The sequence below is a fragment of the Delphinus delphis genome, chromosome 15 (genome assembly GCF_949987515.2).
Source record: "Delphinus delphis chromosome 15, mDelDel1.2, whole genome shotgun sequence".
Classification (NCBI taxonomy): domain Eukaryota; kingdom Metazoa; phylum Chordata; class Mammalia; order Artiodactyla; family Delphinidae; genus Delphinus; species Delphinus delphis.
In genome coordinates this window covers 78,153,680-78,169,088 of record NC_082697.1, presented here as the reverse complement: position 1 = coordinate 78,169,088, position 15,409 = coordinate 78,153,680, and the positions used below count along the sequence as shown (strand labels likewise).

Genomic DNA, 15,409 nt, shown 5'->3' with positions numbered 1-15,409 from the left:
CGCAGGCTCAGTAGTTGTGGCTCACGGGCCTAGTTGCTCCGCGGCATGTGGGATCCTCCCAGACCAGGGCTCGAACCCGTGTCCCCTGCATTATCAGGCAGATTCTCGACCACTGCGCCACCAGGGAAGTCCTTATTACTTTTTAATTGTGGTAAGATACCCATCACGTAAAATTTACCATCTTAACCGTGTTTAAGCGCACAGTTCAGTGGCTTTAGGTACGTTCACATCATTGTGCAACAAATCTCCAGAACTGGTTTCTTCTTCCCAAATGGAAATTCTATCCCCCTTGAGCACTAACTCCCCCTCCCCCCTCTCCCCAGCCCCTGGCACCCACATGTCACTCTGCCTCTGTGGATTTGACTCCTCTGGGTGCCACTTATAAGTAGAATCACACGGTATTTGTCTTTCTGTGACTGGCTTGTTTCTCTTGGCATAATGTCCTCAAGGTTCATCCATGTGGTAGCAGGTGTCAGAATTTCCTTCCTTTTTAAGACTGCATAATATTCCATTGTATGTATAGACCACATTTTCTTTATCCATTCATCCATCAGTGGACACTTGGCTATTGTGAATAATGCTGCTATGGACATGGGTGTATAATTATCTCTTGGAAACTGATAATAATAATATTAATAAAATAATATTTATTTATTTATTTTGCGGTACGCGGGCCTCTCACTGTTATGGCCTCTCCCGTTGCGGAGCACAGGCTCCGGACGCGCAGGCTCAGCGGCCATGGCTCACGGGCCCAGCTGCTCCACAACATGTGGGATCTTCCCAGACCGGGGCACGAACCTGTGTCCCCTGCATCGGCAGGCGGACTCTCAACCACTGCGCCACCAGGGAAGCCCTAAAATAATTATTTTTAATTATTATAAAAAAAATAATATTATGTTATTATTATCAACATTGCTATGATATAGGATCTCAAACCTGGGATGGATCTGAGAAGTAACCTCTTTCGATCCCTCCTTCAGTGCTTGAGTCGGTCCATCCAGTATCCTGCTGAGACTTCTTCCGGCCTTGGATGCATGCCAGGGGTGGGATGAGAGCCCTACTACCTTCTAACACCTCTGACCATCTGAGTGCCAGGAACTGGGGTGGCATAGGGTGAAGGAAAGAGGCTTTGTGGGAGGGATCATGGTAGAGGGAAGTTCAACCAGCCATCCTGTCTGTCTCCAGATGACCCACTAGAAGGAAGCAGGTGGGGGCTTTGGCAGGAGAAACTCGAATCTGATGCTTGGGCCAATGTTCCTCCATGGCAAGGATTAGGAGATGGTGATATTTATCAAGAGAGTCTTGGAGACTGAGGTCTATAAGAATAGATTCCATTTCAACTGACAGGAATTAATCCCTCAACAGTTCAGTGAGGTACATCCGATTTGCCCTATTTTCCAGATGAGGAAAGCAAGGTTTGGGGAGATGGAATAACTTGCTTCCTGGAAGGAAGGGCTTTTTCTCCTTGAACGGTGCCCGGCACTGGGGCTGTTTAAAGGTTATTGGATTGATTTATTTTTGTTTAGTTATATCCCACCTTATTTCAGAAGGGATTTGAAAGATTCGTAAAGAAACATAAACTATATAGCAAGATGGTTGGAGGACTTCCCTGGTGGTCCAGTGGTTAAGACTTTGCCTTCCAATGCAGGGGGTGCAGGTTCAGTCCCTGGTTGGGGAGCTAAGATCCCACATGTCTTGCGGCCAAAAAACCAAAACATAAAACAGAAGCAGTATTGTAACAAATTCAATAAAAATTTTTAAAAAGACAGTAAAAAACAAAGGTTGTGGCCTGACACGGAAGCAGAAGTGAGTCTGAGTTTGATGAAGATGCTTGCCGTGGAGTCTGTTTCCATTAGGACTGTGTTCAGTTGTAAGTAATCTGAGAAACAGAGACTTAAGAAGTGAGGGTTGGGACTTCCCTGGTGGTCCAGTAGTAAAGAATCCATCTCCCAGTGCAGGGGATGCGGGTTCAATCCCTGGTTGAGGAACTAAGATCCCATATGCTGCAGGGCAACTAAGCCCTCAAGCCATGACCACTGAGCCCAGGCACCACAACTGGAGAGAAGCCCGCGCCACAACGAAGAGCCCACGCAATGCAACAAAAGATCCCATGTGTCGCAACTGAGACCTGACACAGCCAGAAAGAAAGAAAGAAAGAAAGAAAGAAAGAAAGAAAAATATATTAAAAAAAAAAAAGTGAGGGGTTTGTTTTCTCCTATAATGAGAAGTCTGGAGGCAGGTGGCCCAGCCCTGGGGCAGCCTTCTGGGACTTCAGGGAGACCAGTGCCTTCCCTTCCCTGGCTTTTCCATCCTAGGTGGTGGCTTTGGTCATCCTGAGGCACACGGGACTGTTGGCCACCAGGCAGCAGGTGGAAGGGGTGGGGCAGCCAGTTCCTGCTCTGTGGGCAGGAGAGAAGAGGGTTGAGTGAACCAGCTACACCGTTGGCCACAGAATCCTAGGTTCTTTCTGCGGGTCGATCACCAGATGGGATGGCCACTCTCTAGCCGCCAGTTACAAAAGGAGTGTTGGTCTGTTATAACATAGACCAGGAGGCAAAAACAGATGGATGATTTTTTGCTTTGGTCACACTGCGAGGCTTGCAGGATCTTAGTTCCCCAACCAGGGATTGAACCCGGGCCCTGAAAGTGAAAGCGCCGGGTCCTAACCCTTGGACTGCCAGGGAATTCCCCAAATGGGTGGGTTTTTTTGTTTTTTTTTTTACAACTGGTAAAGGTTGACTTAACTAGGATGCTTTTAGCTACAAGAAAAAGAGACTTCCACTGAGCGAGGCTTATGAAACGTGGGCTTTTATTATATCCAGCCTGAAGCCCGGAGGTGGCAGGTCCAGATCATGAGCGTCCAGGTTCTCCCACGGGTCTGCTCTGCTGTCCTCTGCGTGATGGCGTCACCTCCTGTACTGGCTCCTCTCGTGGTCCTCAGGTGGCTGTCACGGTTGGGGGTGTCACATTCAGACCATCCCGACATCCTCGTTTCGGTCCCCTTCTAAGAGCAGGGAGAACTTTCCTAGAAGCCTCGTGTCTCAGTGGCCAGAAGTGGGTTCCATGCTTCTCCTTAAACCAATCCCAGGTGAGGGAGTGGGATTGCCTTGACCTAAGGCCTCGGGGCGTCCCCAAAATTTGCTGCCCCACGTGTGAATTTAGGTGCCAGGGCATAACGGGGGCTCTGTTAGCAGGGAGGAGGGAAAGGACTGGGGTCAGAGGCGGGGTTGGGATTCTGGTGTCTCAACCACAAATCCGGGCTGCCTTCCATTGTACTGTGGCCCGTGTAAGACCCCCTCCAGCTGCCCCGCTGGTGCGGAAGTCAGGGCGGTGGCCTGCTTTATTCTCTGCCAGCTGCAGCGATGGGTGGACAGTGGGGAGGGGGCGAGAACTCGGGGCCCCAGGTAATTCCATCCCCACTGGGGAGCCCCTGGGACAGGAGATCCCATGGTGGGTAGGGCTGCTGGGGAGAAGGGATGCCCCCCCTCCCCTCAGGAGGGGAGACATTTCTTTTTGTTTGTTCTCTCAAGCTTCTTTTTCAAGAAACACAGGCATATGGCAGCGGATGGTGCGGGGGCCGTGTTTGGGTGGTGTGTGTGCTCTTGCCTTTGGCGTGGTGGTAGTATTTTTTCCACTGGCTCCAGTGCCCAGCTGGTACCTCGGGCATTGAGACTTGAGTCAAAGGTGCTCCCCTGGCATCCAGAGAAAATCCAACTCTTTCCAGTGGTGGCTCCTGGCATTACCTATAGGGAAGGGATGGGAGAACTTTCCAGCAAACCCAGGTCTGAGCTCTGTAGAAAGTCTGAACTGAGGAATGTGTGTCCAGGAGGTTGAGGATGTGGACGGGGATTTGTGAGGGGGACGTGGTGAGTGAAGGGGTCCTGGATTCACTCCTGAGGCTGCTGTAACAATTACCATAAACTTAGTGCCTTAAAAAAACCGAAAATTTTTTTTCTTAGAGTGTGGGAGACCAGAACCAGAATCAGTACCACTGGGTCAAAATCAAGGTGTCAGTAGGGTTGTGCTATCTCTAGAGGCTCTCAGGGAGAATCTGTCCCCGCTTCTTCCGGCTTCTGGTGGCTGCTGGCATCCTGTGGCTTGTGGCCGCATCACTCCGGTATTGAAGGCCGGCATCTTCCCATCTCTCCCTGCTCTGTCTTCATGTGGCCTTCTGTGTGGGTCAAATCTCCTTCTGCCTCCTTATGAGGATATGTGTAATGGCATTTAAGGCCCACCCAGATAATCCAGGATAATCTCCGCATTGCGAGGTCATTAACTTAATCACATCTGCAAAAGTCATTTTTCCATATAAGGTGACATTTCAGGCTCCAGGGATTAGGATATGACTGTCTTTGCGGGGCCTTTTTTGGGCCTACCACAAGTCCTTAAGGGCAAATTTGAGCAGCTGTTCTTATAGAAGGGCTCTCTGGTAATATACACCAACCAGGAAGAGGGGGTGGGTGGAAATTCCCAGCTGACCCCCGCTTCTCTTGCCATCTCAGCTCTGCCCCACACTGGGGGCAACCTTGCACACATGCCTGTGGACACCCTAAACATGTACCCAAGTTCCATTCGCCCTTCCAAACAGCTGCCCCCTGGGGATGCACCTGCACCTGCATGGTCTGCCCTCAGTGTATCAGTTACCTATCACTGCATAACAAATAGCCCCAAACTTAGCAATGTCAAACAACAGTCATTTCTCATTTTAATCTCTCACAGTTTGGGATTTGACTAGACTCAGCTAGATGGTTCTTGTTCGAGGTCTCTCCTACAATTACAGTCAAAAGATGGCTGGGGTCAGGGTTGTCTCAAAGACTTCCTTACTCACAAGGCTGGTGCCTGGCCTGGGAAAGAGCTGGGGCTCCTCAGGCATCTCTAGATCCACTCAACCTGTCCAGCACAGTGGCTTCAGGACAGCCAGACTGCTTATATGTTGACCCAGAGCTCCGATGTTCAGTGTCTCCAAGAGAGCAAGATGCCAGGAGAAACCAAGCGCCCTTTGGGACCTGGCCTTGGAGGTCAGGGTGGCATCTCCAGAACATCTGTTGGTTAGAAGTGAGTGATTAAGGGACGTCCCCGGTGGTCCAGCAGTTAAGACTCCTTGCTCCCAGTGCAGGGGGCCCGGGTTCCATCCCTGGTCAGGGAACTAGATCCTGTGTGCCGCAACTAAAGATCCCGCACATGGCAATGAAGACCCCCGCCAGCCACAGCTAAGACCCGGGGCAGCCAGATTAATTAATTAATTAATTTAAAAAAGTGAGTGATTAAGGCCCATGTTCAAGAGGATGGGAATTGGATGTCACCATTGGATGGGAGAAGTGTCAAAGAATTTGCCATCATGTTTAAAGCCGCCTTGGGTGGACACACCAGAGGAGAGGCCCCCTGGGGGTCCAGGTCGGGGAATTGCTTGCCCAGTGGATTCCAGGGGCCTGAGTGCCCAGAAGGTGGTCTGGGGCAGATGCGGGCTCGTGGCGGGGTGTGTCCTCTTAGGCTTGTAGGCTGCTTGCCCCTCGGACCAGGGCTGGAGCAGGACCTCTGAAGTGCAGTCCCAGGCTCTGAGGTCAAGGGTGGGATTCCTACTAGACAGTCCCAGAACCTGACTGTGGTCTGTGTTGAAAGTGCTTCAGCCATCCGCCCTCCCAACCTCACTGACGACCCTGAGCCACATCGTGCTTGCTAGTGACTCAGGGTCTTTGCCCATGCCACCTCCTGTCCAGAGTGCCCCCTTCCTCCCCACCCACCTTGTTCACGTCTCCTGATTCTTTCAAACCTGCAGAAACAGCCCCTCCCAGCAGACACCTTTCCAGGCCTTTGTGTACCAGGCTGGTACACAGCAGGCCTGGGGGTACACAGGAACTGGTGGTCTCATGGGGGCCCAGACGCCTCTGCATCCTAACTGAAGGAGAGTTGCAGGGTTGGAGGGAAGAAGGAGCTGTGGGTGCCCAGACGAGGGGCAGCAGGCCAGCCTGGAGGGTCAGGACATGCCTGACCACAGCAAAGAGTGAGCCAGGCAGAGGGAAGGGTGTCTCTTCTGAAGGGCACAGGGGTGCTACGGCCCAGAAGCCAGAGGTCAGGCATGTCCCGGGGCCTGTAGGCTGGTGTGTTGGGCACCAGAGGGAGGGCAGCGAGGCTGGGATCAGGGATCAGGTCATCTCCTGGTATAGCAGTGACTTTGGACAGGACGGTGACCCCCGAGGGCAAGGTTTGTGTCCTGTTCATCTGTGTGTGTGGCAGTGCTGGGCCTGGGCTTGGGTTGGTGCTTTCTCTCTGACTGTCTCCCTGTGGGGGGAGCCCCAGCAGGACTTGCATCAGCATACTTGCGTGTGCACCTGTGATGTGGGTAAGTATGTGTTGGGTTGCTAGTGCTCACACTCACCTGTGGGTCAGAGATGTGTTTGCCAGGTACATTCTCTCCCCCCTTGCCCCATTCCAGCAGAGGTCACTGAGCAGCCACTCTCATTTTAGTGTTGACACTTAGTGAGTACAACCAACACTTCCCCTTACTCATAGAGTGAATGTTATGTATCTCCAAGCCATGCTTCTTGCCTATGCCTCTCTCCACAGAAATGCGATAGAATACTGTCTGTACATTTGTGTTCTCAGAGAACTCCTATTCACCCTTCAAAACCCTTCTCAACAATCATCAACTCAGGAAAACCTTGTTTGGAAACCCTGACTCCTCCAAAGCTAAATAAACAGAAATTGTTTAAATAAAAGGGGGTAGGGACTTCCCTTGTGGTCCAGCAGTTAAGACTCCGCACTCCCAATGCAGGGGGCCCGGGTTCGATCGCTGGTCAGGGAACTAGATCCCACATGCTGCAACTAAAGATCCCACATGCCACAATTAAGACCTGGCACAGCCAAATAAATAAATAAATATTTGATAAACAAATAAAGGGGGGGAACCCTTTTCCCCCATATCAAGCCTTGTTGCCTGGGTGAGCTTCTCCTCTTATTCTCATTCCATGGTTCTGTAATTTTTTTAATTAACTTATTTATTTTTGGCAGCATTGGGTCTTCGTTGCTGCGTGCGGGCTTTCTCTAGTTGTGGCGAGCCGGGGCTACTCTTCATTGCAGTGTGCAGGCGTCTCATCGCGGTGGCTTCTCTTGCCGTGGAGCACGGGCTCTAGGCGCGCGGGCTTCAGTAGTTGTGGCACGTGGGCTCAGTAGTTGTGGCTCGTGGGCTCTAGAGCGCAGGCTCAGTAGTTGTGGCGCACGGGCTTAGTTGCTCCGCGGCATGTGGAATCTTCCCAGACCAGGGCTCGAACCCGTGTCCCCTGCATTGGCAGGCAGATTCTTAACCATTGCACCACCAGGGAAATCCCTGGTTCTGTAATTTTTTGTGGACTGGTCCTGTGAGCTCTAGGAGGGCAGGCACGGCTGTCTGAGTCATTTCCAGGAGGTGTTAAGTAAACAAATTGGGGTGAAAGGAGGCCCGGGAAGCATCTCCCCTGGGGCCTCCCCACAGGTGGCCAGACCTCCAGCTTCTGCTGAGTTGTTGTAGGCTGCCCGCCCCACCCCCCCAGAGCACATTGCCTTGGGACTTTGACCCAACTGATGGCCAGGTGGAGGTGTGCTTGCTGTTCTGTCCCAGTGTGGCCTTGCTGGGTGTCTGATGAGCACCCAGTGTAGCCCTCGGGGTTCAACAAATGTGTGTGGAAAGGAAGGAGGGGCGCCCAACACGTGTGCTCCTGATACTGGGGGACCCGGACGCGCCGGCACGTGGGAGGAGGGCCTGGGCTGCTGCAGGCCCGGCCCGTGGGTAGCCCGTTGCTCGCCACCCCCTAGATAGGCTGCTTGCGGGAGGGCGGGTGGCGTTTGTTTCTCGGTTCACCCCCAAGCCAGCAGGGACAAGTGACCCTCCCCAGCCTGGTGAGGGCAGGCCTCTCGGTCTCACTCTGACTGGTGGCTTCTCTTGTTCTGTGTGTGTCATACACGCACTGTCTCTTTTTTTTACCCGTCCCCATGCTGACACATGAATGCTCACTCACACTTCTGCCTCTTTCAACAAGTACTCTTCAACCTCGGTGGAGACTTGAGGGACTTGGGATTCCCAGTTGGGCCACTGTCCAGGGAAGGAACCTGTCAAAGGTGGCCCTGGGCTCTGGGGACAGGCTCGCTTCCTGCAGGCCCAGGAAGGAGAAATATACCCTCCTGCCAGGAGTCTCCTTACCTGTGCCTGCCCTGGGGTCCCACGGGCAGGGAAGCAGGGCGCAGGGTGGACCCCCTTCTCTGCCAGCCGGGCTGAGCCCCCCGATCTGTCGCTGCTCCAGAGGGAAGTGAGTTGAAGGCTGCGTCGTGGGGTGGAAGGAACCGGGATCAGTCGGTGTGATCTGGTCTCAGGTCCTGGCTTTGCCACATCCTGGCTTTGGGACGCTTGAAACTCGAAATCCTTCTCTGTGAAATGAGGGTGGTTGTGAGAATTAACCGTGCGTCGGGGCCTAACCAGTCCTGGGCACCTGGGGAGCAGTGCTTCGGCTTCTTCCCTCCCTCCCCTGGGCACCCGCTGTTCTGGCTCTGGCCCACTTTGCGTGTCCTCTGCGTGCGGCCCCGAGTCCCTGGGCTCACGGTGTGAAGGACCAGCGCCTGGGCTCCTGCGGTCCTGTGCACAAGCCCTGCCCTGGTTCCCGTCTGCCCGGCTCCAGCCAGGAGTGGGGCCAACCCACCGGTCTCATCAGCCACCTGGCTGTCCTGTCACCATGCCTGGGGTTCCACCCTTAGCCCCGTTCCTCTGAATTAAGAGTCCTGCGCCAAGGAGGAGCAAAAAGAGAACGGACCGTGAGTGTCAGATGTCCCTGATCTCATCCTGGCTTCATCACTCACTTGGAGCAAAACTGTGCTGCCTCTGGGACTTGGTTTTCTCACCCTTGAAATGGGCCCAGTTCCCTCCATCCTGCTGCCCTCCAGGGGTGGAGGTCACAGGTGTCAGCGTGCTCGGAAACAGGCACTCCCAGGGGAGGGGGACAAGAGAGTGGCTCTTCAGCCAGGGAGAGGAAGAGGGAGCTGGCAGGGGAAGCAGGGCAAGGAGGGAAGGGGCGTGGGGGGTGCTGAACCCCTGGGTGAAGGGGGCGTCTAGGATGGTGGGTGGGGAAAGGGTTTTTTTTTATGGGTTGAGCTGGAACGTTTATCTGCAGCCCTGATTTTTTGCCTACACACCCTTCTCCCCTCCCCCCCATCAGCCCCATCCACTTCTCCTGCGGGGCCCCCTGTCACTGGGGGAGGTCAGGTTCCCTCCAGAGTGAGCACCTGTCTTCCCAAGGCCATGCCCAGGCCATGGACAGCAGTAAGGACAAGTTCAAGGACAGTCCCCCCTTAGCCTCTTAGTGGCCCAGTGCGGGTTGTTTAGGATTGGAAACCCCAGCCCAAGTGCTGTCTCCTCACCCTCTCCCAGGGCCCGGGGGAGTGGCCTTTCTGGGCCTGGCTGCCACGGGGGCCTCCCTCCCGGGGGCAAGTCTGCCTTGCGTTGGGGCAGCGGTGACTCAGCCATGGACACAGCACTCAGCTAATCTTTGGCTCAGGGACCGGGAAGGCCTCTACCTCTCGGCGGCCAGCAAAGCTGCCACTGTCTGGGCCAGGAATCCTGGACGAGTGTAGGAGGCAGGCGGCGGGCAGAAAAACTGAGCTGCTTGGAAACATCCCCAGAGATCATCCAGGCCCTGTAGCTGACTGCGTGTCAGAATCTCCCGGGGCTGAAAAATACAGCGTCCGGGGCCTGAGGTAGACTTGTCACCTCAGGGCTTCTGGGGGAGGGCCCCAGGAAGCTGGGAGCTGGACCGGCAGGTGTTGGCGGCAGCTGGGCCACCTGCCCGCCTCACTCACACATGGGCAAAGCCGGGTGATGGGGCAGGTGTCATACAGCAGTGTCCCTGCAGACCGGGGACCCAGATCTTCCCTCCACCTGCCCCAGCTCTGCCTTTTGGGGCTTTATAAAACAAGGTTGTCCCCTCTGGTCCCTGTGTGACCTTCAAACACATCAAGAGCGTGGCTTCCTCCCCTCCTGTGATCTCCTGGATGAAACAGCCCTGCCTTCTCCTCTGGCAGACCCTCCCCCTTTGTCCCCTCCCCTGAGGAGCCCCCAAGCCTGTCTCTCATCTCTAACTGAAATTGGATATTTTGGACCCAAAGGCAGGACCTAATGTCCATGGTTTGCCTTCCTTATTGGTGTCTGTCCTTGTCCTCAGTGGCCGAGAGGGGCCTTTGGGCTCCCGGCTCTGCTGGTCCCTGTGTCATGGGGAGACCAGCCATCCTGCTTTGCCTGGGACTAAGGGGTTTCTGTGCTAAGCGCAGGAAGGTCCCGGGCAAACCAGGGCGAGTTGTTCAGCCTGCCTGAGCATCAGCAGTGGATTCGATCGGCCGGTCTTCCTGCTCCCCGCGTCCTGGCAGGTGTGAGGGGTACAGTCCTCATGGAGCATGTTGACGGGAGAGGACCGGGCTTGGTGACAGAGGGACAGATGGACGAGCTCATGCCCACTACCGTCTGTGACGGAGTGATGATATAGCAAGGAAGGCGGCTCACATTGTGACAAGCGTCGAGGCGGTGCTGATGCTGCAGGTCCTTGGGACCACGCTTGGAGGAGCACCTGTGCAGGACACCTGTCTGACCCAGCAGCCTCCCTCATTTTCAGTTCCTGGACTGTTCCTCCTTCGTGATCCAAATACATCCAAAGTTGCAGTCCCCCATGTTACCTTTTTATTGTTGTCAGACCACCCTGCTTCTAGCTTGCAAACATCCTGGCTCCCACCCAAAGTGGCTGACCATCACACTTGTCAGTTCCCCAGATATTTTTGTTTTGGGCCACTCCACGCGGCACGCAGGATCTTAGCTCCCCAATCTTAGTTCCGTGACCAGGGATCGAACCCATGCCCCGTGCAGTGGAAGCTCGGAGTCCTAATCACTGGACGGCCAGGGAAGTCCCCGTTTCCCCGAATATTTGTTGAGTGTCCCTGAAATCCCAGGCAGGTGCTCAAGGCAGTGAAGGTTTGGTAAACCTGACAGCCTCTGGTCTCCCGGGGCCACGTTCCAGGTGGGGAAATCTGGCAGGACGCACGTGAACAGGTCACTTCGGATGTTATGAAGGAAATAAACGAAGGGGTGGGGGCTGCCGCCTGGCTGCTGGGTCAGGGAAGGCGCAGAGGACCTGGTGGTTGTGGGGAGGCCTGATGGAGCGAAGGGGGCAGCGGGAGGAGACGGGGACCGGGCAGAACCTTCCGGGCGGGAGGAGCCGCGAGTCCGAGGCCCCAGAAGGGAGCACACGGTGTGTTTTGGGGACAGAAGGAGGGCGGTGCTGGAACCAGCACAGAGCGGGGAGGGCAGACAGGCCCAGGTCACACAGCCTGCAGCGTGGGGAGGTGACATTCTGCCCGCGGTGGGAACCCCCTGGAAGCTTCTTAGCGGGAGAGCCGCGTGAGACTGGTGTGGCAGCTGCTTGCAGGGGGACCGTGGGGGCAGGAGGAGGGCAGGGAGGCTACAGTGGGGAGCCACTGTCCCCACGTGGGTGAGCGAGGATGGTGGCCTGGACGGGGAGGCGGCGAGAAGCGGGCAGACCTGGGTGCATCCTGGAGCCGAGCTCGCAGGACTCTCGCTGGATTGTTTCAGGGACGTGGCAGAAGAGAGCCGGGGGTGAGGCCTCAGCGTCAGCCTGCATCTGAGCTGATGGCAGGAGAGGAGCGGATCTGAGCGGGAAGCGCGGGCCGTGTTCCGTTTGGGTTGCTTGTTAGACGTTGAACAGGAGACGGGGGAGGAGGTAGCATCTCAGGAGACGGGGGAGGGGACAGAGAAGTGGAGAGTCCCCAGCATACAGGTGACATGTAAGCCGTGAGATTGCCTCGCAGCGAGGGAGGGAGTGGGACGGGGATGAGAAGAGGGCCCAGGACCCTCCAGCGGTCAGCGGTCAGTGCCAGGAGGGACGTGGCCGGGAGGTGGGGCGGAAGCCAGGTGTGTGGCCCTTGGCAGCCCTGGGAGAAGGGTTTGGGGAGGGATGCTCACAGCCCCCTGCTGCCTCTTGGCCCTCGTAGGCCTTACCCCCCCAGGAACCTGGGGGTGGGTGGAAGTCCCTTGTCACTGAGGGCTTCCTGGCCACTTGTGCCTCAGGTCAGGAGCCAGCCACCCATCACCCAGGATGTCACTTCTGATATCCTCTCTCAGGTGACACAGAGCAGCCCTTAGCTGCCTCCAGCCTCACCCGGCCCCTTGTCCTCACTTGCTGGTGTGTGGCGTGTGTGACGGCTCAGGCAGTGGCCTCTGTTCTTGCCATCCACTCCCCCTGGGGACTTTGTCCTGTTCGTTTTTTGGGCACTTGCCTCCTGGTTAACTAGCATACTTCGCGCTCTGTTCTGTGTTGTTTGTTGGTTTCATTGGGTGGTTGTCTTCTCCCTCGTTTTCAGATTAGAAGTAGCCCCACCTTACAAATGAGAAAACGGGGGAATTAGGTGGTTGGTCCAATGCGGTCCTGGCAGCCTCAGGCCTGGGTCTCACTGTGTGCGTGGTTCATGGCTCGTGGCTCCCAGCCCAGCGCTCTGGTTCCCCTGTTCCACCCACAGCCGCTCCAGCCACGGGAGCCTGCCCCTCGCTCCAAGGCCCGGGAAGATCTTCTGCCCTCCTACCCAAACGCACCCAGCTGCCTAGGGCTCGGCCTCCTTGGGCTCCGGCTCCAGACAGAGCGTCCTGGGAGCCCGGACGGACTAGAAGTCAGGGGATGGCCCACAGCCCGGCCCCCTCCTCCTCCGTCCCTGAGTCCCTGGCTCCTTTCTAAATGGATTAGGACCTTTGCCGGAAGGAGCCAGCAGCCGTCTGGGGCGACCGGAGGCCAGGGCTGGCGCACTGTCTGGTGCCTCCTGCTTTGCCCTGATTCGATTTGGGCTCCAGCAGCTGGGAGGCTGGCAGCCTGAGGCCTTTCTGGAAGTGGCTCAAGGGACTGGGGGGCAGGGGGCGGCTGAGGGGAGGAGGCAAGACTTCACGCGCCCCAGGCAGGCAAACCTCTCAGCTGGTCGTGCAACAGACCTGCGATTGGGCTTCGTGCCACAGAAGGCCCCTGGCTGATGCTTGGTCCATTAGCAGGTCCCACTGGGGCCTGTCATACCCTCAGCATCCCTGATAACGTGGGTTTCGAGCTTTTATTAAAAATAAGGCAACCGGGACTTCCCTGGTGGTCCAGTGGTTAGGGCTCCACGCTTCCAGTGCAGGGATCACAGGTTCGGATCCCTGGTCGGGGAACTAAGATCCCACATGCACACAGCACGGCCAAAAATAAATAAATAAATAAGGCAACCTAGGAGGAGAAATACATTTTATAAACATTTCGAAGTGAACCCATACACATTTTGGCCAACTGCTGACCTGGCCAGTTATTTTGTTTTTGTTTGTTTTGTTTTGTTTTAATTTATTTTATTTATTTTTGGCTGTGTTGGGTCTTCGTTGCTGCGCGCCGGCTTTTCTCTAGTTGCAGCGAGCGGGGGCTACTCTCCGTTGCGGTGCGCAGGCTTCTCGTTGCGGTGGCTTCTCTTATTGCGGAGCATGGGCTCTAGGCGCGCGGGCTTCAGTAGCTGCAGCACACGGGCTCAGTAGTTGTGGCTCGCGGGCTTAGTTGCTCCACGGCATGGGGGATCTTCCCAGACCAGGGCTCGAACTCGTGTCCCCTGCATTGGCAGGCAGATTCTTAACCCCTGCGCCACCAGGTAAGTCCCTGGCCTCTTATTAAAATCAGTATTTATGTACAGCCAAGTAGCCAACTTGGGCCAGGACGGAGTCCAGAGCCAAGCTCTGCTGCATCCCTAATTCCTTTGAATGTTTCCGTCTCCGTCATTGGATGCATCTCACCTTGTTATGTGTGACGTGCTCTGGTTGCTGTTCCATGTCATCGATTTTACAACCCACTAAAAGGCTACAGTCTGTGGTTTGGACTACACTGAGCTGGACGCTGGGGGTGCAGCAGTGATTGGCAGACCAGTCCCTGACCTCATAGAGCTTACAGTCCAGGGGGCAGAAGACACTGTGGACTTGGCACTATATTAGGTGCCAGGCCCAGCCATCACCTACCCAGGACCTCCGACCCCCAACCCCAGTTACATGCACAGACTCCTTTACCCCCAAGAAGCAGAGAGGGCAGGACTCACAGGCTCCCTCCGATGCCTGCAGCTCTGTTCCCTGATCCCACCCCTGAACTGGCCACCTGGGGCCCTTGCACAGAGCACTAGAAGGTCTGAGCCCGGGGAGGGAACTGAGCGTTCCTGCCTCTGCCCTCTACCTTCTCCTTTGCTTGGATTGGCGAGGGGACAGCTGCCCCATAGGAAGATGCTGGCACTGGGGCATCCTGTGGGTGGGCCCCCTGGACCTGATTCCTGGGTCAGGAAAGGGAGGGGCAGGATGGATCGGGGACCGAGGGAGGCTGACCTTTGTATCTAGTGGGGCCCAGGCCCGGCTGGGTAATACAGGGCCAGCAGACTTGTTCCCTGCCTGCTGTAGCCCCGATGAGGGCACCTCAGCAAGGGGGGAGGATACAGCTCTGTCTTCCGGGAACCTCATGACGAGGGGCAACGTCCTATGTTGGGGAAACCTCACCTGAGGTGAAGGGGCCTCTGCCCCGTGGTATCTCTCTGCACCTCTGAGATTCAGTCCTGGAAGCCAGGAAGTAGACCGAAATTCCACGGCCTTGGGGTGGCGGCCTTCCCCCGGGGAGCATGTGACTTGATACACAGCTGTGATGGGGGGCTTGGGGACAGGTGGGAGGCCAGGGACACCTGACCAGCCTGGGCAGGAAGGGGCAGGAGGTGGGGCAATCCGGGGCACCTTCCCAGCAGAGGTGACAATTAAAAGCTAAGGGGGCAGGGCTTCCCTGGTGGCACAGTGGTTGAGAGTCTGCCTGCCGATGCAGGGGACGTGGGTTCATGCCCCGGTCCGGGAAGATCCCACATGCTGCGGAGCGGCTGGGCCCGTGAGCCATGGCCGCTGAGCCTGCGCGTCCGGAGCCTGTGCTCCGCAACGGGAGAGGCCACGACAGTGAGAGGCCCACGTACCACAAAAAAAAAAAAAAAAAAAAGCTAAGGGGGCAGTCAGTAGATGCCAAAGGGGCCAGGGAGGGCACTCAGGGAGAACAGAACTGGTGACAGCTGAGGAGCCGTGAAGGATGTCCATATGTTTGGAGGATGGTGACACTTAGAGTGCCTAGAGCATGGGGTATAAGGAGGAGTTGAGGCGAGGGACAAGAGTCTAGACCCTTGAATACCAAGCTGAGGAGTCAGGAGCTAATGTGGGCAGCAGGGCGCTATGGAGGGTGTGTGGGCAAGGGAGGGCCATGGCCAGAGGGGTGTGCGTGGGGAGAGTTGGCGTTTAGGGCCTGCCGGGCACACTGCTTGTGGCTTTGGCTGTGGGGGTGCAGACTCGGGAGACGTGCCCTGAGGCACCCGCCTCCGT

General features: G+C 56.0%; 1 protein-coding gene across 5 annotated transcripts in view; it reads left to right on the top strand.

The window, feature by feature from the left end:
* The window catches only part of GTF2IRD1 (GTF2I repeat domain containing 1), a 111,747-nt gene that overhangs the window by 18,945 nt on the left and 77,393 nt on the right, over positions 1–15,409 (top strand). The window lies entirely within an intron of this gene.